Below are 27,654 nucleotides of genomic sequence, written 5' to 3' on the forward strand. Positions count from 1 at the left end.
CGTCTTTTAGCTTGCCTGGGGGTGGGCAACCCTTATCGTCATGTTGAACAAATGCACTGTCAAAGCTGCACTTTAAAGATGGGATGTGTCACAGGGGGCATGTGAGAAGCCCACTCGCCTGGAGGCAACACGGACGAACAGTCTGAAACAGAAGGCAGGGAGGATGAAGCAAACACAACAGGCGGCAGCGACAATCCTTGACATTTCACTGCGAGCACTCGTCTTAACGGCTGCTGAATACATCCTCTGAGCAGAGAAATGATAAATATCTGACGGGTGAGGAGGGAGAGCTTTAGCCAGATCTCCAGAGGGAAGAGTTATTGGTTTTGAGGTGAGAAGCCTGAGACACACAGGGAGTCCATTAGACTTTCATCCAAACAGAGCCAAATTAGATGATGGCTTTGTGCTCTGGGGCACTAGTCCACAAAACTCCTTACTTCATAAAACACCCGTCTGAGCATGGAGAACCTTCTTCAAGGGGCATTAAATGATCTTAGGGCTCATTATGTTTGAGTTTTATTTATGGAAAACAAATCTGGGAATAAAACGGTGTTTAAGAAGTGTATGAAAACGGAAAAAAAATATAGTCCTCCAAACCAAATAACAACAGGTTCTTTGTCAATGCCTGTCATTTTCTAATCTAACGCCCGTGTCGATATGTCAGTTATGGAAAGATTGTGGTTTGGGTTAAAAAAAACTGCAGTTAAGTTTAAGGAACAACCTTTGTCATGGTTGAAAGACAAACAACGTTGAATGTTGGACGCTTTGTTGAGCCTTCCATTCAACTGACCTCCTCCCTACAGGTGATGTGTTCAGACAGAACACAAACAACTAATATACTGACCTCAGATCTGACCAGGAACTACAGTGTCTCTTCTTTTCTTTTTACCTTTGTACGTTGAAGAAGATTCATAAAGCTGTGCCCACTCGCACCTTTCCATTCAATTTTATGCAATCATGCAGCATCTAAAATTTGCTTTGTCTGAACATACTTGAAGAGGTTTTGTGGTGCAACGTCGGCGACTATTTTCGCCTTCGCTGCTAACTGACAACTGTTAGCACTGTTTTCATTGTCAGGAAAACTTCAAGCAACCTTTCAAATTTGACCAAACGACCAAGTGCTGTCGTTTTTCTTGCATAGCCACGTATCCCGAGGAATTACGTCAGTATTGGACGATTACAAACCTCACGATTTCCGTTCAGTGCCAAAACACAGGAAGTAGTTTGCACTTTATGTAGCGAGGCAGACGGTAATGGTGTGGAGGTCAGGGTGCTGGATGTAGCACAGAGTTTGCATTCAATTAACACTTGCCTTTTCATTAATCATAACCTTGATCTTTCCCTAGCCTTAACCTGTGATGTTGCTTAAAGTGCAGATAACCACATACATATTTTCTGACTTCAGAAAACGTTATATTTCTTTTCTTAGCAAGTCAACACAAAACCAGCGAATGTCAAAGAACGCGCTGGACAGCAATAGATTGAGCGGCCTGGACAACGGTCGTGACATGACCAAGTTGCCTAACCTTCACCATACCTTAATCATTTTATTTGTCATGATCACAAACTTTCCCTAACCTTAACCATACTGCAGTTACAATGCCCAGATATTGTAGAAAGCGATAATTTGAAAAACATTGGAATTGGATTTAAAAAACAATGTCACCCAACATCTTTTTTTTAGACTCAATATCAACGTTCTTTTGAGGACAGTTTATGTAGCTTACTCCGAGGGTCATTTTCTCCCCATTTTTCTCTTCATTTTCCAGATTTTCTGAGCTGTCTTTGTAGCAAAAGGATTTTGTTTACTCTCAACTATGGGGATAATTGTCCTCTTGCAGCAGGAAACACAATTTACGGGGAAAATGCTTGATTTAAACATTTTTCAGTACATTTCTTTTTAAACCTCTTTTCCCCTCTATCAGTGACCAAAGAAAAATCGACAACTTTCACAGATTAATATAGTTAACCTATAATTAGAGCAGAGATGCAACAGATTTAGATGAATTACCTGTAATACTGGAGACGACTCTAAGACAGCATTGCTCTTATTTGTTTTTTGGCTTGAAAATAAAATCTGAGAACAGGAGTAGGCTGGTGGGGAGTCACAAATCTCCGCACCTGGCAAAGTACCTGTTGCTATATTTGAGTGTCATGTTGTGAAATCAGACACCAACGATTGTATCACTTTTAAATGAATCTGTCGGTGGTTTGAAATGCAGCTACAATTGACATTATCTTTGCTGTGGTATCAAGATTGCATCATTTGTTTCTCCTCAAACAAGAAAACAGTGATCATCCTACTGGCTGAATATTTCACCGCTGCTAGATTGAACCATTTGTTGAGATGTTTTTTTTTTTTTCAGGTCTCCTTCTGTTCGTCTCCTCCTGTTATCCTATTCGTATGCCCCCTTTTCACCTCTCTCTATTCCGTCTGTCTAGCACGCTGCCTCAGTGGGCTTTCATGCTTCAGTAGGTGTACATGCACCTAGATAGAGCTTCATAAATGGGAAGATAGGTCAAACACTAACAGAAGCAGGAGTGTAGTCGATGCAGTGCTTAAAGCTAGACGCATGGGCAGTGTGGCCAATTATTTTTTTCCTTCGCTCCATGTCCGCTTCCTTTCCTTTTCTGTTTCACATGTACAAATACACTGATGAGTCCTGCGTCACAGTGAAAAGTACCCTTCTCTTGTTAAAGGCTTTAAAAAACGTGTTGAGGGGAGCGGGTGTGGTGTGTGGGTGGACTGCTTTTTGTGTCTTCATATCAGTTTTATCTATTCTGACAAGTTTCCTGGCTATTCTGTACAATGCAGTGGCATAAGAGGAGGAAACCAACCTGTGCTGGCCCCAGTAAGAACTTGTGAAAATCAATGATTTTTAGATACGCTCGCTATCAATCCTGACATCTGCTCTGCCTCCTCTTCATCTCTTTCCTCTACGGAGCACAACAACAAGAAAAACAAGCCTCAGAAACGTTGTGCTTTGTGTGCGTGCATGCACATGTCGGTTCGGAGCGTGTCGGGGCGAGAGGGGTAGTTTGAGTACAGAAGGAAGCTAAATATTGGGTAAAGTTGTGGGAAAGGTTGCAGGCTGGAGAGCACTCACTCTAAATTATGCTAATTTCACTCAAAATTTCACTCCTGAGCCTCACTCCAACAGCGGTGGTGAGTGGATGCGATCTGAGACGCTCAAGGTCTGGGAGTGAAAGTTTGCACATCTCACTGTTAGAGGGATGCAGTTATTCAGGGATGGAGTAAGGATGGAAATATTCACTCACACACAGACAACTGTGACTCAGCTGTGGAGGGTATGAGGGGAGTTTTTCGGTGAGACTGCTGTTGTTGTTTTGTATTTATTTTATTCTTTTATTTTTCATTTATTTATTTAATCTATTTTTCTATATAGTTTTTCTTCATATTATTATTTATTACAATTATTTATTTTAGATTTTTTTTCAATTTTCAAAATATAGAACTGTATTGATTTTTTATTTTATTTGAATATATTTTATTTTTTCCTTATTCATTTATTTTATATTACTAATTAAACATTTATTTATTTTAGTATTCTATGTTTATATACTATTGTCTTTACCATTATTTTCTTACTAGCATGATACAGGTAGCATCACCAATCGAGCAATGTCCATCTTAAATGACAGACGAGTCACATCTGCTGGTTGTAAAACACACAGCAGAGATCAGAGAATCATGGCATTCTGGTCCTGAATTTTCTTTTATCCATTTGCTCTCCCGTCAGCCTTACTCAATTTCAGACGTGCTGGGAAGTTATTGAGACCCAATATTCTCTTACCCCACATTCCCACTCGCCTCTCTCCTCTACTTAAAGAGGCTAACATGAGACGCGACAGGAGGCAGAAGATGGAAGATTCGGCTCCTCTGCAGCAGAGTAAGCTTTAAATTACCAGATAGATTAGAACCAGCATCAGAGGGGCACAACAGGCCTCTCAGGGATCGGAAATATGTGGCGCGAAGAGGTGCAGGTCAACATTAGAGTGCATCCTAGAGCCACAGCTGCATATGGGCCCTGTCGCCACTAGCTGATGGCATGTGGAATTACACGTAATGATGGATGAGAAGTACTTGGTGCAGGCTAGACGATAGGCTCTGGGGTTAGGGTGAAGGATCGCAATCGGAGAGCAAGACAGCATACTCATGTCTAATTCACGAAGCTCAGTGAAACACCAGTGTAGGTTTCTGGGTGGGAGATGGTGTCTGTTCCTTTCAATGTGGAGAATGCAGTTATTATATGGGTGAGTGGAGAGGGAGGTGGACGGAGGACTAAATGAGGAGTGAAGATGTAATCATGGTTGGACAGCAGTGGAGAATCTGGAGAGGCAGATGACACTACAGCTGTGCTGTTACAGTGCTTCAGTTTCACTTTTTTGAGGCGTTTAGTTGCAGATAGTTTAACAACCTTTTCAGCGACAGAGCTGCTCACGGGGGCAGAAATAAGTTTTAACTTTTTTATAAAGTTTTCAGCAACACCAGAGGTTGGCAGCAGGTCCGTAGCTACTAATGAGGACACTGAGGTCATGTCCTCAGTATTTTTTGTCTCTGTGTGAATTAAGAGGTTTTATGAAACTGGGGAATTTATACTACTAATTCGATTAAAAGCTTACATACAGTATGGTGGGTATTTAATAATATGATTTTTAAACTCAGTTCACTTAAGTAAATAATAAAAACTTACAATTCCAAATAAGTAAAACATGTACATTTTTAAATTTTCGTTTTCGTTTTTTTGCCTTGTGGTGACTTGGACTCATGGACCGCAGTACTTCTAAAATCCTCGCTACAGCCCTGGTTGGCAGGAAGTCGCTGACAGTGCAGCTACAACGCCACTGGAGGTGCAACAGTTGTCTCACATTATGTGAAGATGCCTCTTCAACATTTTTGTTGACATCTCTGCAGAGATGAGTTACTGATGGAGTTCTGAAACTTTATATTGGCCACTAAACACCCCCTCTAACAATAGGAGTGCGGCAGCAAGGTGGCAGTATTCCTCATATTTCTTCATAGTCCTTTGTATTGGATGAAGTCAGGTCAAAATTTATATGATCATACTTTTAGCTATAGTATTGTAATTGATCACATACCATCTATATAAATAGTTGTTTATCCATTTTTGACATAAAGTTTGAGAAAATCCAACGTCTTCCATCATCAAACGGTTCTGATGGCCATAAGGAGGCACTAGTCCTTAGCTGTCAGTCATTCACTCTCCATTGGAATCAATTACTTTCAGTTTCTATCAGTCCAACAATGTGTGAAGATCAGTGTTACCAATTTAGTGACTTTCTCACTAGCAACGTTTTGGTCAAAACTTAACTCCTCTCCTTTGTAGAGAGTCAACAATAGTTTTCTGTGAATGTGCTCTCATGTGTCTGTGGCTCACTGGACTGACTGTTTTCAGTGAGCGTTGGGGACATCAGAAGCACGTTCAGTCCACCAATCAGCAGCCAGACAGAAACGCGAATGAGCTGTGAATGTGTTGTTCACCTGAATAAGACACACAGCTGTTGATGAACGCAGGTTGCATGGTAACTCTCAAATTATTTTTGAACTTTCAGGTTTAGACAACATGAAATAAAAGGATTTAATGCTGTAATGAAAAATATAGTTCAAATGTCATGGACTAGAGGGGAGTAGAAATAGGAAGAAGAAAGTAGATGGCACCCTTGGGCCTCTGGTTGTGTCATTTTGTTCTTTTCTGTGCTAGTCCCCATTCCCTTTGGGTTCTATTACAGCCTATACTAACTCCTGCTGCCCGACCAGATACAAACATAATCCCTCTGTGGTATAGTGAAGCCAAAACTCGGGGCAGGGAGCATGTTTAACATCTCGATTCTTCTCATTCCACCGTGGGGGAAGCGGTCTTGGCAAGATTGTGCTCCAAGATCAACACGAGGTTGACGGCCATCTGGTCTACAGCACTGAAAATCCTCAAATGGCAAATACCACCCACAGCCTGGGCTCTGTCTCCCAACAAACACAGCAGCAGCAGGCTTCAACAATCAGTCAGGCAGGCCAGCCCAACAGCAGACCAGCGGCCCCAGACCAAACTAGGGAGATTAGATCAAACAAACCATCCCGTGTGGGAAGGTGGCACGTCTCTTTAAACAGAGAGGTGACTGGCTTTGTACTCTTATTTATAGCAGCGTTTATCTGAGGGAGAATAGACTTTGTGAAGGCCAGGAGGCTCAGTCATCCGAGGGAGCAGGGTTTGTGAGGCAGTCAAGGCTGTGTTATACCACACTCCACGCTGGATGGAAAGGCGCTGTGCACAGGAGTACTATTATCCTCCTTCGCTAACATGCCCCCTCTGGATCATCATTTCTATGAGAGCTGCTATAAATCATTTTTACTGCAATGGAAACATCTATTGTGATTGCTTGCCCTTCTATTGGCAAATGTCATTGTCATAATAACACCTGGGAGGGTTGGCTTTACTGTGATTATGAGTGCCACGCTGATGTGGCTAGGTGTGCAGCACCAAATAATCAGAGTGAAGAACATCCTCAGGGGGAGGATGACTTTTATACAGCAGTTACCAGCTCGTGTTCTGTATGAAAAGTTCTGTGTGAGAACTTGAATAAAAACAGGAGGAATGTCAACAGTCGCTCTGTGGTTACATCCATGCAAGGCCCTTAAAACATATTTTATCAGTCAGCTTCTTATTATAAGCGATGGGATTCTACATGAACACACTATTTTCTGTGAGAGTTGGAACAGCTTTGGTTATTTCACAGGAGAGATTTCTACGCTACATAGTAACATTATACAGTTTGTACTGCATACAAATCTTAGTATACATATATTGTATATCGTTAGTATTCAATAAAACAATGTACTTTTTCAGTTTTGTGCTAACAGGAAGTGATAGAAGACATGTGCAGACAGATGTCTATCAACCTGCAACCTTTCAAAAGTGAAGTAAAGTGGTTTTCCAATATTTAATACTTCATTTTCTGTTTCCGAGATTTTCCAGGAGTTGTTTCTGTACCATCCACAATAATCAGAGCGTTTCCATGACCACAGTATATGCGTTTTCAGTTGCATTCCTGTCTCAATGAAAAGGCGATAAAGTGTCATAAATATGCCTATGCATACGGACATGTTCAACTAGAGCCTCATCGAGCTGGTCAGCCATGGTTGCTTTGAATGAAAGTGAACCCATATAGGAGGGGTCAGCTCTCTGTTGTTGTTTTTAATGCTATAGCGCCCATAGCTGCTTAGTATTAGTATGTAGTACGGAATGAGGACAGAGCTATGCACATACAATAGATGTGTAGGTAATTACTGAGAAGCAGTTATTTGCTTAAGTGCAGTGAGACACATGAAACAGGCAAATCATATGAGCTATATGCAAAAGGAGAAATATCCTGGGTATGAATTCTGCAGCATGCAGAAACCAGCGCCGAGCAGCTTTTTGTAAACAATATCTTCCAGGAACCTATATGTCAAACATTAGCATGCAGAACAACTGACTAGCGCACAGAGGAATTCTTTTGTTTGGGACCTGGGATGTGTCATCCTGAGTTAATAACATGTCAGCTACGAGGGTGGCTTCCTGCTCCCCCATCACCCTCCACTGCATCCAATACATCTACGTAACTCCTTTTTTCACTAACTTGTTTCTTCTTCTTCTCTGTCTTCCAATCAGTACAGCCACATATCAGGTTTTCTTTACTCTCACAGGACAGTGGGATCCTCTCCGTCTCTCTGGTTAGCTGTTCATAGATCAATCCTCTGCCTGTTTAGCTAATTGTCAGCAATTGTGAGCAGTGTGTAATTCATCCCCAGGCATGATCCATCAGCCGCTCGATTGTATTGACGTGCAGAAGTCTCCACGTCTTGACATGTGTTTATCACAGTACCGCAGAGAACACATGCAGAGAGAGGCTGATGGAGGTGCGTCATGTTGATGAATATGGAACAATGCACTGAAGTGGGGCAAAAGTCAACATGATTATGAGTTATGGACGATGCAATATTATTTCAAAGTTTATTTTTATTTGAATATTATTTATTAGTATTTGTTATTAACAATTTTTATAACATGGTCAACATATTGTTTCTTAACTCTTGCTTTGAGTATCCTTATCTTCTTTTGCCTTTGTGACTAACTTGGTGTAACAACACAATTTAAAATTGGGACATAATTCAAAATTGGAACCAATAAATTATTTGTATGTAGTTTGACATGAAAAACGCTTTACTCAAGGTCCACTTACTAGCTTTTTGGAGCTTTTAAATTGCTTTGGAAAGCACTGAAATCTGGTATTTCCATGGCCAAGAAAGAACTTTCACACTCAACTACTAGTACGTACTCTACTGTATTTATCTAACTATGTAATCGATATATTCATCTTCCTACCTAGCTGTTAATCCATTCTTCTTTCCATCCATCCTATAAAGTTATGCATACAGCCATTCAAGGTGATTTTTACTTATTTTGTTCAATATCTGTACATTTTGTTGTTGTACTAGTATCAGTCAAAAGTAATGCTAAAACAATTAATCAGTTAGTTGATTGACAAAAAAAATGTAACTTTGATAACTATTAAAAGCAAAAATGCCATTTGCTTGTTCTGGCTTCTCATTTGCTGCTTTTCTCAGTTTTATATCATTATGAATTGAAAATATCTAGGTTTTGGACTGTTGGTTGTAATGACCAAGTAATTTGAAGATGTCATTTTGGGCTCTGAAAACTTTTATTTTATAATGAACAAACAAATGATTAATCAATTAATCAAAAAAAATAATTGATAGATTTTACAATAATGAAAATAATTATTTGTTGCGGCCCTATTCAAAAGTCTGATCGACACCAGATGCAACTCACCTTTCTTGATAGACATGCAGGGCTTTAGAAAACCTGAAATTGTTCCAAAAGTATTGTGTAAGTAATGAACAGCAGGGCTCAGGACTCATTTTTTGATGGAGATGAATTACTGAGAAAGAAAGAATGGAAGACAAAAAAACCACACAAAAGCAGCTGAGACACCAACTGACAACTCAGCCTCAGCGCTCAGATCTGAAAGTCCAAGTCTCTGACAACAGAGATGGCAGCGCCTGCACCGGGTGACAAGCCCGATCCATTTGGCGCCGGCAAAGACACAAACACAAGCTGTCTAGAGGGAGTAAGGTAGACTTCAATCAGCTAAAAGGTGATAAAACATAATTAATTCAATCACCCACTCACTCTCACTCTCTCTCTCTCTCTCCATCCCCTTTTCCCTGTCCTCTGAGAGAAAGGCAGAAGAACAGCAGTGAGCTTTTCTCTTGTAGGGATGCATTCACACAAGCAAGTTAATGGGAAACTGCTTTCACATTTTCTTTCAAAGAAGCCTCCTCTTTCACTCTGTTTATCCAGCACTCGATAACAGGCGTGCATCTGATTGTGTGCAGTTTCACAAGGTGGCTCGCAATACAGCCCATGCCATTAAACACACACTCGCTCACACACGCACCATTACCTGTGCCCGCAGACAAAAATAGAGATCTTTATTCACACATGTTGAGACCCTATTTACACTTTTACCTTCAGTCAGTAACTGTAGACCTAGACAATGATAAATGACTGGCGGTGTGAGATAAATCACTGTCGAGTGAGCACATGTGTATACGCCTGTGTGTGCACTCTTGCCTCTGTTAAGTGTGATGCAAAATAAACCAGTGTGAGACAGCGTGCCATTAGCGCTGCTCAGCGCCCTCACAATGTCTGAGAGAACAGTAACTCTCCAGCCAGCCCAGCCTTCGTCCGTCAGGGTCAAGTAGGCCACCGCGTTACGCTCCGTGTGTCCTAGAAAAAGAGAGTGTGAGATATAGAAACATGCTGGGAGGGGGGAGATTAGTTAGCATCAGATTTCTTGTAAGACTGGTGTGAAATATGCGCCAGGAAAATTAGTTGTGAAGATCACAATGGCCTGAAGGTAGATGTGGAGAGATCAGAGAAGTGTGTGATTTGTGAGTGTGTGTGTGTGTGTACCTTTTTGTGTGCCAAATTGAGTAATTGAGCAGGTAAAGTGTATGAGTGAATCTGAGTGGGGGAGTAGATGTTCATTTCAGGCCATACAGGCAGCATATATCCCTGAGAACCGGTGCACTGGTGAAAGTAGAATCCACTTCCCCGAGGCGCTCGTCTCCCACTAGAGCAAGGTGTGAGGAATAGGAACAATAGCTGCTGAAGGCAGAGTCATGTTTCAGCACTATTGCTGCCTGCTGTAATACATGGCTACATCCTGTCTCCCATGACAACCAAGCCCTATGCTCTGGAGATTGGTCTGGTAACACAGGAGAAGTTTTGTCCTCGCTGGTGTTAACGTGACCAGAGTGGATAGTTGCCACTAGTGATGTTGTGGTAAATAGAATCAAGGAGAACAACCTCCTGTTAACAAGCTACTAAAAAGCTACAACAAATCAATATAAGTCAGTAACTTTTAGAAAAGGCATTCATTTCAGCTTTTCTTCCCTTAAAAGACTCTCGACTCTCTTGTACTTGAGTATAAAACTCTTGTCAGAAAAGAGCAGCTTCTGAAATACAATCTAAACTATCAAGATACAATAAAACTTTCGTTTTCTTAAATGTATGGTTTGCTGCTCATTAAAGCGGATGACTCACTCTGTTGGTTCAATAGCAGGGAACTCTGGCATATACTTATAAGCAAACACAACATTACTGAGCAATTAGATGCAAAAGATGTGTAATTGCACCTTATACAGATTGATATTATGTCACAAATTATTAAAACGTAATATCAGCAAGCTCATATATCATTCTAAACTCACTTGACATAGATTTACCATAAAAGTTTGTGGAATTTATTTGTGCGACAAATAATATGCAAACTGATTTTCCATGGCTTTACTCTCCACCTGATGACAGATTACCGCATTATAGTGCAATGTAGCATAGCCTGCATGCAGGACAGCACATTATAATCCCATTATAAACAAGTCATTTAGTTTGAATTGACTCTTATACTCTTGTTTTCCTAAAACCATGTCAAAAATATCTGCCAGTGGGGTGATATCATAATGAATACATTCATAATATCATTTGTTTCTAAAGCTGTTTTTCCAGTTATGCGAATTTCTAAACTGTAATAAATGGACTTGAGGCAGGTCACAAAACAAAAATCACCTAAAATATCTTTTAGAAACCATTAAAATTATGAGATGGATGTTTTCCAAAGCTGAAATACAGTTCTTGTCCCTTCTTTGTGCACCAGTCGGTGATGTTGACCATCAAGAAAAAACTAAAGAGCAAGAAACAAAGGGAGCATAATAGTTAGACAGACACACAATGAGAAAGAGAGTGAAGGGAAAACAGGGAGGTTTCTGTCTCAGTGTGGATAATTACATTTCTACCTTTCTCTAGCAGTTGCATAGCTTTAATGCTTGTAATTAATTTCATTATTTTTGGCCCTGGCTGTTGAGTGCAGATTAGTTCTCTCTGAGTTGTGGGGATAAACACACAGTAATTGCTTATTACTCTCAGAGCCCACATTAGATTATACTAAAGCCAATGAATTAGAAAATATCCAATCACCTTTAGCTAAAATTCAGAACCTGCTGTGATTGTCGTCGCCCTGTTTTCATTTGTCTGATTCATCATTTACTGCGTGCTGGACACTATGGATCAACGTATAACAATGCTCTGGCCCATGGAACTCTGCCGCATTAGTTCTGTCTTTGTTGTTTTAATGTTATAATCCTCATTTTGTTTGTATTTTTCTCAATTTATGACAAGGCTATTTACTAAAAAGGCATTCTAAATAGATTCTAAACCATTAATATACTAAAATTGATAAATTTTGATATTGTGCGTATGTATTCTTTGAAACTAGTGTTTACATAATCCTACTCATACTCAGTACAAAGAGTCACCCAAGTCGTAAAGTCTTTTTTTCTCCTGTACTATTTTTGGGAAGATTATCAGAGCATTGTTGCCCTTTTTTCAGTCTAGCCCTTTTCACAGCACACAGTAACATTTATATCCGGGAGCTGGCCACTGCAAACGCAGTCCTCTCCTGCTGACTACTGAGCAGCAACAGGCCGTGGATGAAGTGCCTTTCTCAAGGGGACCTCGGTGGTTGTTGTTTATCAGCAGCTTCCGACTGAGAATTTTACTATCTGGACTCGAACCGGCAGCAATAATTAGCTGATGAGTAGGTTACTGCGACAATTTCTTACCTGAAAATCAACACATTCATTGATTCCTCATAGATAACTATGTAATATTAATAGCTCAAGACTTCTGGATGTCTGTTTTAATTAATTTAATTTATTCTCTCTAAAATCTTGTCAACACCTTTCTCATTACAGACTGAGCAGAATAATCAGTGAGTTGAAAAAGACAGAAAGCTTTGTGTAATTTGCGAATCTCTAAAGTGACCACTAGGCCACTTTGAACTAGGGCTGTCATCAATTATTATTTACCAGTAATACAGTTTAAAGACTCGTATACACTTGGAATTGTTAAATGCATAGCAGATGCTTAGTGCCACCAAAAAAAAAAAAAACAGAATGACATCCAATCTATAATAATGATAACATGACCATTTGTTATACACATTTCTATTGTCCAAACTAATGAGTCAGAGCAAGTTGTAATTCAGTGGTAACAAAATTAGTTAGAGAACTAACTAGTTTTACACATATGGAGTGTTTGACCTCATGTAATACATAACATTGGAGCACAGTTCATTGCTTTAAACATCACACTGATTGTTTTCTATGTGATTTTGCCTACATTTGGCAAAAATAACATTAATCTAACGATATTGCACCATATCGCCCAACCCTAATAGGAAAGCAGTACACTTTGACAAGCAACATTTACAGTAACATCTTGTCCGCAGGGCCATGGAGAGTGTCGGCTGCACTCAGAAGCCTTTTGACAGCACGCATACCTCTAATATACAGTCATGTAGTTATACAAATATGTGAAAGGAAGTATTCTTGAAGTCTAAAAATATGCTTCAGGTTACAGTTACACACATGAAGTGTGAACAGTTACAGGGATGGGGGTAGATAACTGTCTGTCCTACCTACACTTTCTTACATACTGTAAAAAAAAATCTACCCAAGAGCAGTAAATTAGTAGTAATCTATTACAACCTTCTCCCCTCTTGTAAGAAGAATCCTAATATCTGACTTATCTACACTTACGTCGTGTGATTACACTTGAGCATCTCTCTGACTTGGGGCTCAACATGTTGTCACTTCTGCTCAGAGGCAGAAACCCCTTTGTCTGTCACCACCAGCCGGAAATCTACCTGAGAAGCACATCAGAGTGCGGGCTGTTGTGGACAGATCATAACTCACATAACACGATATCGACACGGACACCTTGTGTTCCATTAGGCAGGATGAGCGTTTGTGAGGGGCTGAGCGTGGACTTCTGACAATGCTTCGTTGTATGTAGCCAATTTTCAATGTGGCTCAGTGAAAAGACAACGTAACAAGATCTAGCAGTCGGAAGAGGAGATGGGGGAGACAATGATCCAATGGAAAGAGTACAGTAAGACAAAAAGAGGGGGGATCACTGTGGCAACGTAAAAACTTACATCCAAGAATATGTGTGCAAATGTTTTTCTTAATAATATCACCTCGATTTGTATTCCACCGGCATACTTGGTGCTTTGTTCGGAAGTTTTGTTTCAATCACCTGTGCGCTAATGAAGCTGACAAACATTACAACTGGCCCCCAGTTTGGCTGGTTCACACAAACCAGAAAATAATTATTTTCTCGCTTACCTCCAGTGGTTTCCAGTCATGCAGCTACTGCAGATTTATTTTCTGCTTGTCTGCAAGGTTTTTAGATACTCAGCTCTGAGATTTCTGCCACCACACCAAAACAATGGAGTTTCGTTTGTTGATCACAACACTGAAAAATGATCAGGAACTACTTTCTACAGCAGAGATGATGTAGTACAAACTGTTGATAGCATCTTCTGCGATTTATCCAGAGTAAACGGGACATTTGCTTCTGGCAAGACTGGATTAGCAACTGGGAAAAGCAGGCAATGGCCCCAGGACACAGAACTCAAGGGGCCCCAAAAGCTCCAGGGCCATTGTGCGTCAAGTTTGTGCTAATGTTAACAATGGATAAAATGACCACGTGCAATGTGAAAGGGGTCGCTAGCAGTTACGAACCCTCACATAAGTATCCCAGTCTCTGCAGTTCTTCTCAGATCTACGGTGCATTTTAGTGACATTTTTCAGCGAAAAAGCTCTAAAAACCAACTGTGTGCTACCTCAAAATCTACTTTTGAGACCTTTATCATTTCAGTTTTGCATTTTTATGCTCCATATTCCTAAATTAAAGCCTTTAGCCAAATGACCACACAGGTAGTCAGCATTAAAAAACCTATTTACATATTACATATACATATTGCACACAGAGTGGGAAAAACTGGGGTCTTAATAGTGGTCCAGCAGCAGATTTTTGCCCGGGGGCCACCTTGCAGGTTAATCCAGGGATGGTTTCTCGAAAGAGATGTTGCTATAGATTTTTTTAAAATGTAATTTTTAAAATCTGTGAGCATACTAGTGTGCATGTGCCAACGTGCATGCTGTCTGTTGCCGTAGCTCCGTCTCGTCGTCTTACATTTTTTGCTGTAACAAAAGAGTTTCCCCTTGGGGATCAATAAAGTATTTCTGATTCTGATAACTAGCAAAATTCCACCCTATTGCATTGGGGCAGTACCAGAAATGTCTATCTAGAATGTACCTAGAACTATCTGCATGGCTTCATACCACTAGAAGTAAGTAAGTTCGTGTTTCTAAATTAGGTGACCCAACCCTTTAAAGAATGTGTATTTTTTCTAAATGATCTTTCCTCTACTTGTAGTCCACCTGCACCTCCTCCACCATTCACTCCTTCCTGCTCTCCATGCTAAATAGTAGGGACATTTTGTTCTAATCCCTTGTCAGCCCCTTAGACAAAGTTGTCTATTGTTCTTATGGAGGTTGACAAGCTGAGGAGCATAACACACATCAGCTTATTAACGTAACCTAGCTTGACTAACAGATCAAATCCATACTCTCAGTTTCTCGCTGTCAGGTCCGCATGTACGTACAAACACATGCAGCATGCGATTGCAGAGATGCAGAGCACTTTAAGGCCTGACTACATTTTCTTCTGAAGAACTGGAGGAGCTCTCATGGGATGCAGCAGTCTGGCCCTGCCACTAAAGGTAATAGGGTCAGACAGCTGCATATTAGCTTTGGATCATCTCCTTTGACACAGCCGTTGATCTCGCTGGCAGCAGCAGTGCAGTGCCCATACTTGTACCTGCTAGGCATATCTGTACTCACTGCAGAGAGGGGGTGGGTATGTTTAAGTAGCGGGCAGTGAGCGGAGCGCCTTTTCCCTCCACACTTACCAGGTACACTTCACGCCTCGTGGACTCTCCGTGCAGCGCTTGCCTTCAAAGACTCACTCTCTGCATGGGAAGGATGGCAGGTTTGTTTCTTGCAAAATGCATTGAAGCAGGTGTACACACACTAATGGCTCTTATCATAGGCTACAGAATATACATTCACTCTAATATTCAACACCCACTCTCGATCCATGCATTTTGTTACAGGACGATAAACAAAAGATGGGAGGTCAGGCCATTCATTTCACAGAAACAAGAACAGATCAAACGTATAGAGCTGCTTCTCCCCAAGGCCCCTCATTTGAACAAGACAAACACAAGGCCTGTAATTAAAGATGTAACCAACGCTCTGTCAATTGTTTCTCCTCTCATCCCCGCCGGCGCGTCGCCTTGCATTATGGCACAAAGCTTAGTCTGGCGTGCTCCGTACACAAGGCTACGAGTTAAGGTTCAGCTGTCCTCATATTCACTCAGCTAAAAACTCCTTTGCCCCTTTGAGAGGGAAAACAGCACCACGGCTTCTGTGTTGTTCTTTTGTGTTAAGCTTTATAATATCAGCGAGTGGAGATAGTGAAATCCTTCAAAGGTCGCAGTAATTCATACTGTATGACTGAGCAGGTTGGGATTTGGAGTCTCGCTCAAGGACACTTTGACAGTGTACATGACTGTTGATGGCTGTATGCTGGCAGTAGAGGGAATTGAACCTGTGAGCAGATTAGAGTTTTTGCTACAAACATCTCTCGGAGAAGGAGCCGCTCTGGAGGCAGAAATAATCGCATTGATTAAGTTAAAACTCAATGAACAGCAGTATTTCAGAGCATGTTGAGGTTATTCACAAAAGACTCTGGTCAAAATATGATTGTTTTATGGATTACTTGAATTTTTTTCCTGTTGATAGCAGAACACCTGGTTTTAATAGTAGTTCCATCTTCTCTTGCCTTCACTAAGTTACTTTCTATTGGTGTCCACATGGGAAATATGGACATTTGAATTTTGTCTAATTGTTTATCTAGACATTAGTGCCACAATTGTTCAACTACTGTGCAACATGTTACTGCACTCTTGTTAATTCATCACCCTTCACATAGCTCTCATTAAATAACAGGATATGTTTTTGACACACCTCAAATGCTCATTTTCCTTCATGGATTTTGCTCTTTCAATCCATATCGTCCTTAGCCTAGGTCTCATTGAAAAACATGAGATGCTGTGTGTTTTTTTTTTTTTAAATGTCAACACCAACAATCATTAAAGAGCAACTCAATACCAGGCTGGAAAGCAGTGTTCACTGTTTCAAGTCTGTTGCCCGTGTAACTAAACGTAAAGGATAATTCCGGTTTATTACTACTTAGATCTTATTTTTATAGGTTTTGTCATAGTTTGTATAGGTTATGACTAATAATAAAAGTTAATTGTTGATCTGGGGACGGCATCACTATAAAGAAGTCTGACAGGGGAAGAAACACGTGCGGTCAGATGATCAGACAGGTTTTAAACAAACATCCAGGTTAGTCAGACTTATATGGATGAAACAAATGCACTCACTTTCAGTTTTACATCCAAATAAAGTGGTTTAGATAATCTGGCTGTTTACAACCTGTCTGATCATCCGAACACTCCGGTCTGACTTTGTTAGGACTTTGTAGCGATGTTGCCTTGATTCCAGATCTCACCAATTTCTCTGGTGGGTACAATGTTTTCATAACTGATCAAAATTGGAAACAAAGCTAGGAAATTAAGACACAAGTTCTGATAAACTGGAATTGTCTTTTAACTGTGATGTCATAGTGTACTGACCACACCCTGGAGTACACTGCAAAAAGGTGAGAAGTTGAACAACTAGATGTCAACAAAAACAAGATTTTTAGCCGCTGTTAAGTTGCTTTTTTAAGGGAAAATACTATAGTTGCTTATTATATTTATTTTTCTGTAATGAAATTTGCCAGTACTGAGGTAGGATTAGGGCATTGTTTGCAGCATGGACTATAAGTTACACTGGGTCTCCTTTTCCAGCTATTAACTTTAAAATATTCTGACTCTAACTGATATTCTGCTCCTAATATTTCATGTCACTCTGACTTTTTGGCTACAGCATCTCTACTAAATGTTGCAGATGTCAATTCAGTGAATGTGGAGGTGTCACATTATCCCATTTTGTGCATCGGGAATGAATTCTGATTTAATTTTCCCTCAGATAATGCCCAGATCAGCCCCAGAAGTGTCACATCTTCAAAAACTCATTCATAGCAGCGGCAGCAGTGATGGCAATTAATTCCGACTTTAGGAGCGCCGGCCTGCTTTCTTCTACTTTCGTCAATACCAAATGTTTCCACATTCTTGGGATAGTTTTTGTCAGCTCCTTAAATGAGGTATTAAAATTCTCCTTTGCTTTCTGTGGCTGTCTATCCAGCACACAAATGACTCTCTTTTAGAAATAACTGATGGTGACGTTTCTCAGACGCCTCCGGATTCAGCAACCCAGAATGCTGCTTCACCGTGGGGCTGAGCACAGCAGTAGAGTCATTAGAGCAGTCAGAGAGAGACGATTTCAGATCAGTTTGTCACCAACCCCTGGGTTGCAACCCCAGTATAGCGTTAATGGGACATTATTAAATCAGCTAGAAAAACAGGTGCCAGATTTGACTCTGAATCAAGCAGCCACTTAAAGCATTGTTTCATCCTGCTCTCCTGCTTTTTTTCTGTTTTCTCTCTGTGTCTCCTTTTCGCTTGATATGTCTCTCCACTAGCAGTGTAGCACTACAATCAGCTGGATGTCAGCTACAATCATGATTCGATAAGATAAAGAGTAGTTCAATACACTTGTGATATTTGAACAAAGTTGGAATGAAAACAAACTGTGGCTGTATGAAATCCTTTTAAAATTCCTCCTCAGGTATAACGTGCAAAAAATGTGATTTAAAATTTCACCATTCCAACTTTTTCTGGGTTTGGGTGCAAAATAAGTAAATATTAGAATCTCTTGAATTAAAAAATAAGGCAGCTTTAGTACAAGCAGGTCTGTGTATGTAAACTAAAATGAAGAATGAAAAATGAGTATATAAGTCTGTCCTTGTAAAACTCATCTTTAAAATTGATTTCAGATTTCTGAGGACAAGGACATTTTTTAGCCACACAGGTCTAGGAATGGCAATGTAAGTTGGTTGATCGGTTCACTACTTTGGTCCAGACTGAAATTTCCCAGCAATTATTGCATGGATTGCCTTTAACTTTGCTGCAGATATTCAAGGTCCCCAGAAGATGAATCCATATGACTTTAGTGATCCCCTGATTTTTCCTCTAGCACCACCATGAAGTTGACTTTTGTGATTTGAAGTGAAATGTCTCAACAACTTTTGAATGGATTTACATGAAATTTCATTGATGTTCCCATAAGGGTTAATTGTTAAACTTTGGTGATCCCTTACATTTTAATCTAGTGCCATCAACAGGTCAAAATTTGTATTTTTGATACAATTTTGGTTTATGACCAAATACCTAAACCTAAACTAATATAGTGAACATGGTAAACATTATGGTAAACAAGCATCAGCATGTTGCTATTGTCATTGTGAGCATGTTAGCATGCTGACTCAAGTATTTAGTTCAAAGCACCGCTGCGCCTAAGTATAGTCTCACACAGCCGCTAGCACGGCTGTAGAATCTTAGTCTTGTTTAAAGTTTTAGAACAAAATGCAAATAATCCCTTAAATGAACAAATAAAGCAGCTTTTTACTCATAGATCTTTATTTGCATTGAGCCAAACTGAAGTAAGAAAAATGTCTGCATTAGAGTGTACTGTAATTGTAAAACAGCAATTTAAATATCTTTACACAAGATTTGTGCAGTCATTTTTTCCCTCTGGCATTTAATGTATGCAAACTGAAACTGTGTCATAGAGGATGTTTAACGTTCAACAGACCTTGTTGTGAGCAGTTTTCATGTAGGAAGAAAGAAAATAGTTCCTACATGAAACTGCTCACAACAAATCTGTAGAGTATCATGATTTCTGGAAAAAGTCATTGCTGTTGAGTTTTTCAAATGTATTTTTCTGGCGCTTTGAGCACCACAAGGCGAGTGCCATATAGTCCCATTATTTTAAAAAAAGGCAGACCTCTCTACGGCCCATATCTCCAAAACTCGGAAACTCACACCAAAACAATCCAGATGGATAAGTAGCACTACAGGTAAGAGGGAAAATATGTATTTTTGATTTGGGGGTGAACTGTCCATTTAATGCTGTCTTCTTTATCCTGGTGTACGCTCGCATGAGGGTGCACAGAGGTTGGCTGCTGCTTACAAAGCCACATACACACATGCACCTTTTATCCAGCGGCACTTTGTAAAGTCATCAACATGGGAGTCTTCAACGTAATCGCTGTAAGCGCACAAAAGAGAAAGTCATGTTCTTGGGTGAAAAGGTTCACCGTCTAAAGTCCAAGTTTCTTTGACCCCCAGATAGCTTGAACAAAGTCAGTTGCAAGGCAAAGGTTATGTGGATCTAAGACCTTCTGAGATGAACAGGTCCTTTGAAGCTTTTAGTTGCCAGGTGACAGAGAAAAAGCATATTTTCCCCTGCACAACCCCACTGAGCAATCTGTTACAGACCTTGGGAGTAAGACTCCAGGTGGAAGGAGGACTTGATAATTATCCTAATTGATTTTTTCATGCACCAGTAGTTAACGAGTAGTTTGCCATGATTGGGCAACAGCTTCATCTACAGTGGAGTACAAGTTGGACTTCTTAGGAGATGATTATAATGGAATAAATAATATGTCCTCTCCTCCTGTTATAACTCATGTTCCTTTCCTCTGTTTAGATTTATCATGTTTATGTAGCTGGAAAAGAAAACGGAAACTTTTCACGCACGTAGCTTTGAAAGGAACCACTGTTTTTTCCACTGTGATAAGCCAGGTTTGTTTCGAGGTTGAAGGAGAGTGGCGGATGGCTTTGTTTAAACCCCCACTGAACTATTTCTTCCTCTGATCACTGAATCAGTGTGGAACTACAAACACACAGAAACCAACAAAGGAGACATTTATCCCGTGTGTGTTTGTTTCTGGTTATACGTGGCTGCCTGTGCGTACACCTCCCGCATACCAAACGTGTAATGGAGCGAGCACACTCCCCCTAATTGTTATTCTATTGACTCTGGGAAGTGGGGGTAGAGACTCAGATTCAGCCAAACCTGCTGATATGAGACGCGTGCACTTGCTACGGGGCAGGAGCCCTTTTGAACCTGAGATATTGTGCCCATTGGTTTAGTTTAGGTTAATTAAGTTCAGAAAAAAAGCATCTTTTTATGCTTACAAAAAATGACTCGAATGCTGCCACTGTGTGAGTTAAAGTACTCTGGAGTGGGATGTTATTTTTCATTTGAAGAAACATGTTTTCCTTTTTTTTCTTTCTTTTTATTTTTGTTAGCTACATGTAAATAATTAAGCAGGAATAACATTGCAGACAGAATACATATGAATACATTCATAATTCAGGCATTTCATGTTCTGCGTGCATTCGTGTTTGTTGCTTGCATCAGTCACAACATATGTGCCCCCCCGCCGCCCCTTAATTTCTACTTCAAAAGTTACTTTAGTCTTTCATTTAAGATTCAGCCGACAGGGTCACAGGGGCAGAGCAGAGAGTGGGGGTTATGGGGAGAGACAGAACAGGGAGGGGTAAATATCAGAGCAAGATACACTGTTCCTGAGGTTTGTGGTCCTGCTGCTCCGAGGCCCCATGTCTCCTCAACTCCTGTCAGCTCATCAAGGCCAAGTCCCTGCCTATCCCCGCTGGAATACCGCATCAAACAGCCCGGGGAGCCTTTTATCCCAAACAGAATGCCGCCCCTTGTCACAGCGGAGGCTCTGCAACAAGCTGCAGGCGGATGGCAAAGTTTAACGCGGCGGAGTGAAAGTCAATACCCTGCCGAGGTGGCGTAGCTCAGACACAAGAGGGGGAAACGGTGAAAAGGTCACCAGGAAAATAGGATCTTGAAAGACACAGCTTGTCTTAGACAAGAGCACGCAAAGCAGGAAGCCAGATGATGCCAGGCAGTTAATGTCACGGTTCACTCTTTCGACCCAGTGCCAATTCTGATGTCTCACAATTAAGGCCAAACATCTTATTTTTGTCTTTTCCACCAATTACTGTAAAGGTTACTGCTTCAGTTGTGAGCTTGGCTTGTGTATACAAATCCTCCTTTCACATGTGCATCTCCCTCAACAAAGACACAATGACTTCCCCGTCTAATTTCCCTTTGTTTCGACCTGTAGCCAAAATCAGACATGAAAAGGCTTGACTGCGCACCCCAAAGACACAGAAGAGCTCTTTGTACTCAGGCTTGTTCTGCTCCATGCCATTTTTAATCTCAGGCAGAAGAGAAGAGAGTTGCTCCTCTTATCTTAGATGACATGGAGGCTTTGCTCCCTCTCTCTGGTGCTCTCTCATCTTGTTCTTCTGAAACCTAACCCTCTTTTATGCTTTCCCCATGTGGTGGTTGTGGTGACAAAGTGTATACACTGAATGAGACTGGCTGAATTTTGTTTAGGTTATTCCGTCTGAAGGCTGCTACATGATGAGTCGGGGTAAAGAAGGGTAGACGGCAAGTAGGGTATTACCATCCTGTGCTGTATTTTTCATCTAGTCCGGTGCACCTAACTGTTGTCATTATTTTTAATTGCCTAATGGATGTACATCACTATTAAGAGCTTAATTAACTTTCAGTCTTGGGAGAGAGGGTCAGGAGTGTTTATTCAGTGGAGGATTATCTGCTTTCTCTGGTTACAGACCTCTGAAATGTCGCCCATGTATCCTTAGTTGGTGACACAACCGACCCAATCCAAGGCTTTTTTGGTGGTACTGAAGTTGTTATTAGTCTCAGGTTGTGTAGATTCAGACAGATTGGACCATCTGAAATGTAGTGTTAGTCATAGCTTTGACAGTATGTTTTCAGTAGGGGTTGCTGTGCTGTGCTCCTGAAACCATCAAGAAACGTTTGTGCTGCTTGTGATAATTAAATTAAAAGATACTGTGGGTGAAAGGGACTAGGAGAAGAGGGGTGTAACGCGACAGGAAAAAAATCTGACAATGAACAATACAAACATAGCCACCTGAAGACCGTTTTAGCGTCACGATCAGTTTTATCACTGTTATAAGTCTGTGCTAATAGTACCTTCTTATAACATCTAAGATCTTTAGTTAAATGTCTGTTCTTCTTAAGAAAACATGGAAATAGCTGACTTAGGGTGGGGGTAGGACTAACGCTAACGTAGCTACAATAATACGTTAGCTAACTTAACTAGCTACCTTGCAAATGGTAGCCAGCCAGCCTGCTAAACTCTGCCTGCTAAAAGGATAACACAGTGTTGTTCAAAACATGGCTAGCGCTTTAGTGTTCACACAGACATCTGAGCAAACACAGACATTTGCAGATGACATAATTTAGATCATGAGGATCCTTGCCTAGTGTGTGGGCATAAATAGGAAACAATAGGTGCTAGTGTTTCATGGCGTATAGTATACGCTGGTGGTGTACAGTATGTTGCACTTTAGCTTGCTTTGTGGAAAATATGACTCTAAATTGTCTGTTGTTTTCCTCTATTAGGCTCATTTAACCCACAAATTGTGTTTATGTAAACAGAATTGTCATTCTCTGTATACTTGCAAACTATAACCCTACCTATGTATCGACTGAAAATGATATTAGAACAGGTGGATATTTAAGTTACAAATGACTGCTTAGTGGAAAAAATGGCTAAGCAAGACGATAATGTAAGACTGAATAATGGAGTGGTAAGAAATGATAATTGAGAGGATTCTTGTCCAGAAAGGATATGTAACCCTAACAACCATGAAATCTGCTTTCCTAATGAAAGACCTCAACAATCTGTTGTAAGTCTTGGTGAAAGGTACAATGAGGTGACAGAACAAGTCATGGCCTTTCATAAGCCTACAGCCCTCAACCTTAAGAGAAGGCGTACTTGATCCGATGCGTGAAAGCACCGTGTCCTTGTAACATCCTGCATATTATCACAAAACCAAAGTCCAGCAACATGCAGAACATAACTGTATCCAATCTATTTCTACGGCAGATCTGGGCCTTTGTGAAGGGATCCGAAGGGACTTGTTTTCCAGACGTCTACCACCATAACAGACTTTAAAAACCGACAGAGGCCTTTCCATAAGCCCTATAGCTTCAATTTGTTCTGCCAATTATTATCCTCCGCTCTGCCATAGTGATGGAAGGTGTTGTTCAATGGGCCTGAATGCCACCCTCTCTGTGGCCCGCCTTGACAAAGAGGGAGCCCCTGCCTTTTTCTGGGGGTCCAGTCAAGCATTCGCTGACAGATTGGCTGGGGCGCTAACCAGTCAGGTCTTCAAAGAGACAAAGAGTATGGGGAGTGCAGCGGGGAAGGGAGGGGGGCCAGTGGTGAAGAAGAATGACCTGCCAAATGAGAAAGAAGACATATTGAAAGGGACAGAGTGGGAGAAAGGAAAAACATATTGAACCGATGGAGAAGTACAACCTTTTGACCATCTGGCTCGGTGGGTGACAACAGCCTTCATCTGTATTTTTAGAGCTGTACAACACACCAAATTACTCTGTCAGGAAGATTAAGGAGAGTCAAAGGGCTGTCGAGTGGAAGGCAAAAAAGAGCAAAGTCGTCCCAATGGGCTATGAATAGTGGAGAAACTCAAAACTTTGCTAGCTTATGTCTGGAGCTCTATCACTTTATTTTGACTATAAATATAATATGAAAACAGTCCAGACTACATAATGAAAAAATACAAAAATAAGAATCCGAGCAGCAGCCTAGAACACTTCTTGTTTCTGTGTAATATATTCTCATTTCTGTTTAAACATGGTTGAGTACATCTCCAATATAATTTCACTTTCCTAGTCATTCTCCTCCTGAGCAGAAATATGCAAGAGACTCAACTCTGAAAACCTCTTTTTGCTGCATTAATTCCATGATTGCTTAAATGAAACACTGCTATTTTCTCGCTCAGTGCTTAACAGGGATCAGATCTCCGTGACCATGACTAATCTTCTGCTGCGCTTTTTGTGTGTATTGGCATGCGCCTAATTTTTCAGGATCTTTTTGCCAATTTGGAAAACTAATTGCTTTGACTCTGACTGGGCAAGCAGCGGAATATAATGCAGTATAAAGCTTCATCTTTTATGCCCATAAATCCCTCTACAGATCCAGCCGTGTACAACACTGGCTCATTAAAATGCATTAGGGCAGGTTCGCCGGAGTGAGAGGGAAGGTGATTTTTTTTTTCCCCCTCATCCTTTGCGTTTTCTACTTCGCTGGTCAGTGATCCAAGGACCCTGCACTCCAGGCAATCTCCACACACACTCCCAGCCGTCACACACTCCTGAGTTTTTCCCCACCATGCTGGTCACTTTATTCACTTGCAAATACCCAGAGATGAAATGAGTTGCTTTTGTGGTGTGGGCAGGAGCATTTCCCTCCACTGCTCACTATCTCCCACCTCATGTCTATCTCTTCTCATTCCTCCATTCCTTGCTTGCCTGATTTCACCCCACCTCTTTGATTTCCACCCCCTCTCGCTGTGACTTCACCCCTATCCTGCTGTCAATCTACCCCCCTAAGACTCCTTCTCTCCCCTCCTCCTCTCCTTTCTCCACTTCTTCTCCATCCACCGCTCCTTCCCATGCCTGAGGTTGTAGATGTCTGGATTACACTGAAACAGGGGGGAGGCCGTCCCACTGATTGTAAAGAGAGGGACAATTGGTCCTTTAGTCTGATTGGGTCCCCAGATAGGCAACACGAGGGAAGAGAGTGTGCAGACAGCTATGAGAGGCAGACAGCAGTGGTGACAGAGTAGAGGCAGCAAGAGAAGATATATATATATATATATATATATATATATATATATATATATATATACACACACACACATATATATATATTTATATATATATGTGGAGAGAGGGGAAACTTTACAAAGAGGACAGTGAGAGAGAGCCTGGACTCAAGGTGACTTTAAGGAAACTGATGCACTGCAGGCAGTAGCTTTCACAACTTTTACAAGGGAAATTTAGCGAGCGTGCAGGGAAAAGAAGAACAAAGAGATAAGAGAAGAAAAAAAACAATCGTTTTTTCACAGAAGAAGGACTGAGAAAGAGGAATAAAGTTGAAAAGGAAAAAGGTAAGGCAAGGAATTTTTGCTAAAAAAAATGATCCTTGACTTTCACCGGTCATGTTTTGAAACACAATAATGCCAATGAGAAACGCCAATAATACTTTCAAGCTGTTAACAGTGAATGGTTTGGATGATTTAAGGGTGACTGGGGATTTGTCAGCTGTAACTGAGCGTTGAAACACTCTGAGTGGAGATGGAGAGTGCTGGGATGAATGAGATACGAGGTGGGAGCACTATTTCATTACTGTACTGAATCAATAGTTCATTCTTTTGTGTTAATTGATAAACAATGTTTACAGAAACAAATAAATCGCATGTCTGGCTGTCAAAAGTAGGTCATGGTGATTATTCAGAGAGCCCTGCCTCAGCTGGGAGGGGGTTTGGTGGCACATTATAAAACTTTTGTGAACACGAGCTCAGGCTCAAAGCGTGGCTCCAATTCTCAGCACGTCTGCACTGTCGTTACTTCAAACAAGTCATGCTGAAGGAGAGGAATGCCTATCTGCTTTTTACGGACCTCTGTTTGGCATTCAGACCTCATTCCTTAGCCAGAGCCACAGTTCTAGTTTCTCAAGATGAGGACAGATTCTTTTTTTTTTCTTTCTATAAAACCCATTAAGCTATCGCCTGTCTTGTAAGCTCGGGTCGACAAATAAGACACTAGATTGGCATGTCTCACTGGGGCAGAAAGGCTTTCCTTGCCATTATCATTGTCAGCAAGAGGCGGTGATGGATCCTCTGAAAGATGAGCATTGTGCGCAGGCCTCCATATAAACAACACCTTTCAGGTTTCTGTGATGGTGCTTGTGGTTGAGATGTCTTCAGTGACATTCCAGCACAGGAAATGGTCTAATAGAGGAGAAGGTTCTCCAGTTGCCACCATGTGGTGGATGAAACCTGTACATCCAATTCTCCTTCTGGACAAAACCCCAAAATTCAAAAGAGATTATGAGTTCGATATTAATTTGAAAGGATCTGTCCCCAAGACACCGCTGTTTAATTTGTGGCGGAGTGACAGTGATTGCAAACTTTTCCAGATGACGCTTATGCATGGTGACATCATTTCCATGCACCAGTGGCTGGGATGAATGCCAGTTTGTGTGATTTAATTTCTCCATAAATGACAAGACTCCTTTTATGGCCTCCACCGAGCGATGAATGAACTAAATGTGCATCGGGGAGGGAAGGGGAGGAGAAGGAGTCAGTCCAAAACGAGAGAAAGGATTAAGGAATCGGAGAGAAAAATAAGTGTAGAGTTCAAATGATACAGTAACACAGACATAACACAGATTTTAAAAAAGAGAAAAGAAAATAGAAAAGGGATAAAATGAGAAAAAATGAATTCTTTCTTTTTTTGTCCATGTTATTGTAGGGTACAGAAACAGGAGTAGCAGAGGGTTGAACAAACTTCTGGAGCTCACCCAGCACACAAAGGCAGATAGAGTGGAGGGAGGGTCGAGTAATTAAAAACACCTTACAGTAAACGAGCCGCGGGGAGGGAGATGCTCGTCACGGCACAGCGGTGGCGGCGCACACAGCTGCACAGACCGAGGCCCGGGGAGCTCCCTACAATTAAAGAGCATGGCAGAGGCAGGTTCAAAGCCTGCCCCATGCCAACGTCTCTGTCCTGAGGGGGGACAGGGTTAGAGGAATGAGGACAAATAGAGGGTAGCTCTGACACACACATACACACACACACACACACACACACACAGGCACGCTGTGCATCCACAGAGAACTCATATTCATACCCACACACAAACAACTGTGTGATCTTGAGAGAGTTTGGCCAGAATATACACCTCCCTTAGCCTGGCTCTGCCTTTGAAGGCTGCCATCTCTCCCTGTGAGCCGGCTGAAGAAACTGAGTCCTTGCTGCAGGCGGTGACGGTACAGACCCTTTGCTTTAGAAACTAGAAGACCTGGTCATTGTATACCGTCTTTATACACACACATACAAAACATACCAGAGGCCGTACTGCGGGGAAGTTAGTGCAGCAGAGTCTGAATTTAATTACATGTAAATAAGTAAATAAACATTAGCATTCAGAAATTAAAAACTACGCT

At 41.1% G+C, this 27,654-nt stretch overlaps 1 protein-coding gene across 3 annotated transcripts in view; it reads left to right on the forward strand.

Moving 5' to 3' along the window:
* Positions 1–27,654, forward strand: part of LOC122866885 (cadherin-20-like) — a 77,829-nt gene that overhangs the window by 19,397 nt on the left and 30,778 nt on the right. Inside the window, exons 1-2 of one of the 3 annotated variants that reach the window (XM_044177100.1) lie at positions 25,103–25,593; positions 25,728–25,811. The exons of 1 other annotated variant lie outside the window; for it this stretch is intronic. The gene's annotated coding sequence lies outside the window, so the exon portion shown is untranslated. Of the gene's footprint in view, positions 1–25,102; positions 25,594–25,727; positions 25,812–27,654 lie in introns of those variants that run through there. One more of the 3 variants, XM_044177098.1, reaches the window with a different exon arrangement.

The sequence above is a fragment of the Siniperca chuatsi genome, linkage group LG19 (genome assembly GCF_020085105.1).
Source record: "Siniperca chuatsi isolate FFG_IHB_CAS linkage group LG19, ASM2008510v1, whole genome shotgun sequence".
Lineage (NCBI taxonomy): Eukaryota > Metazoa > Chordata > Actinopteri > Centrarchiformes > Sinipercidae > Siniperca > Siniperca chuatsi.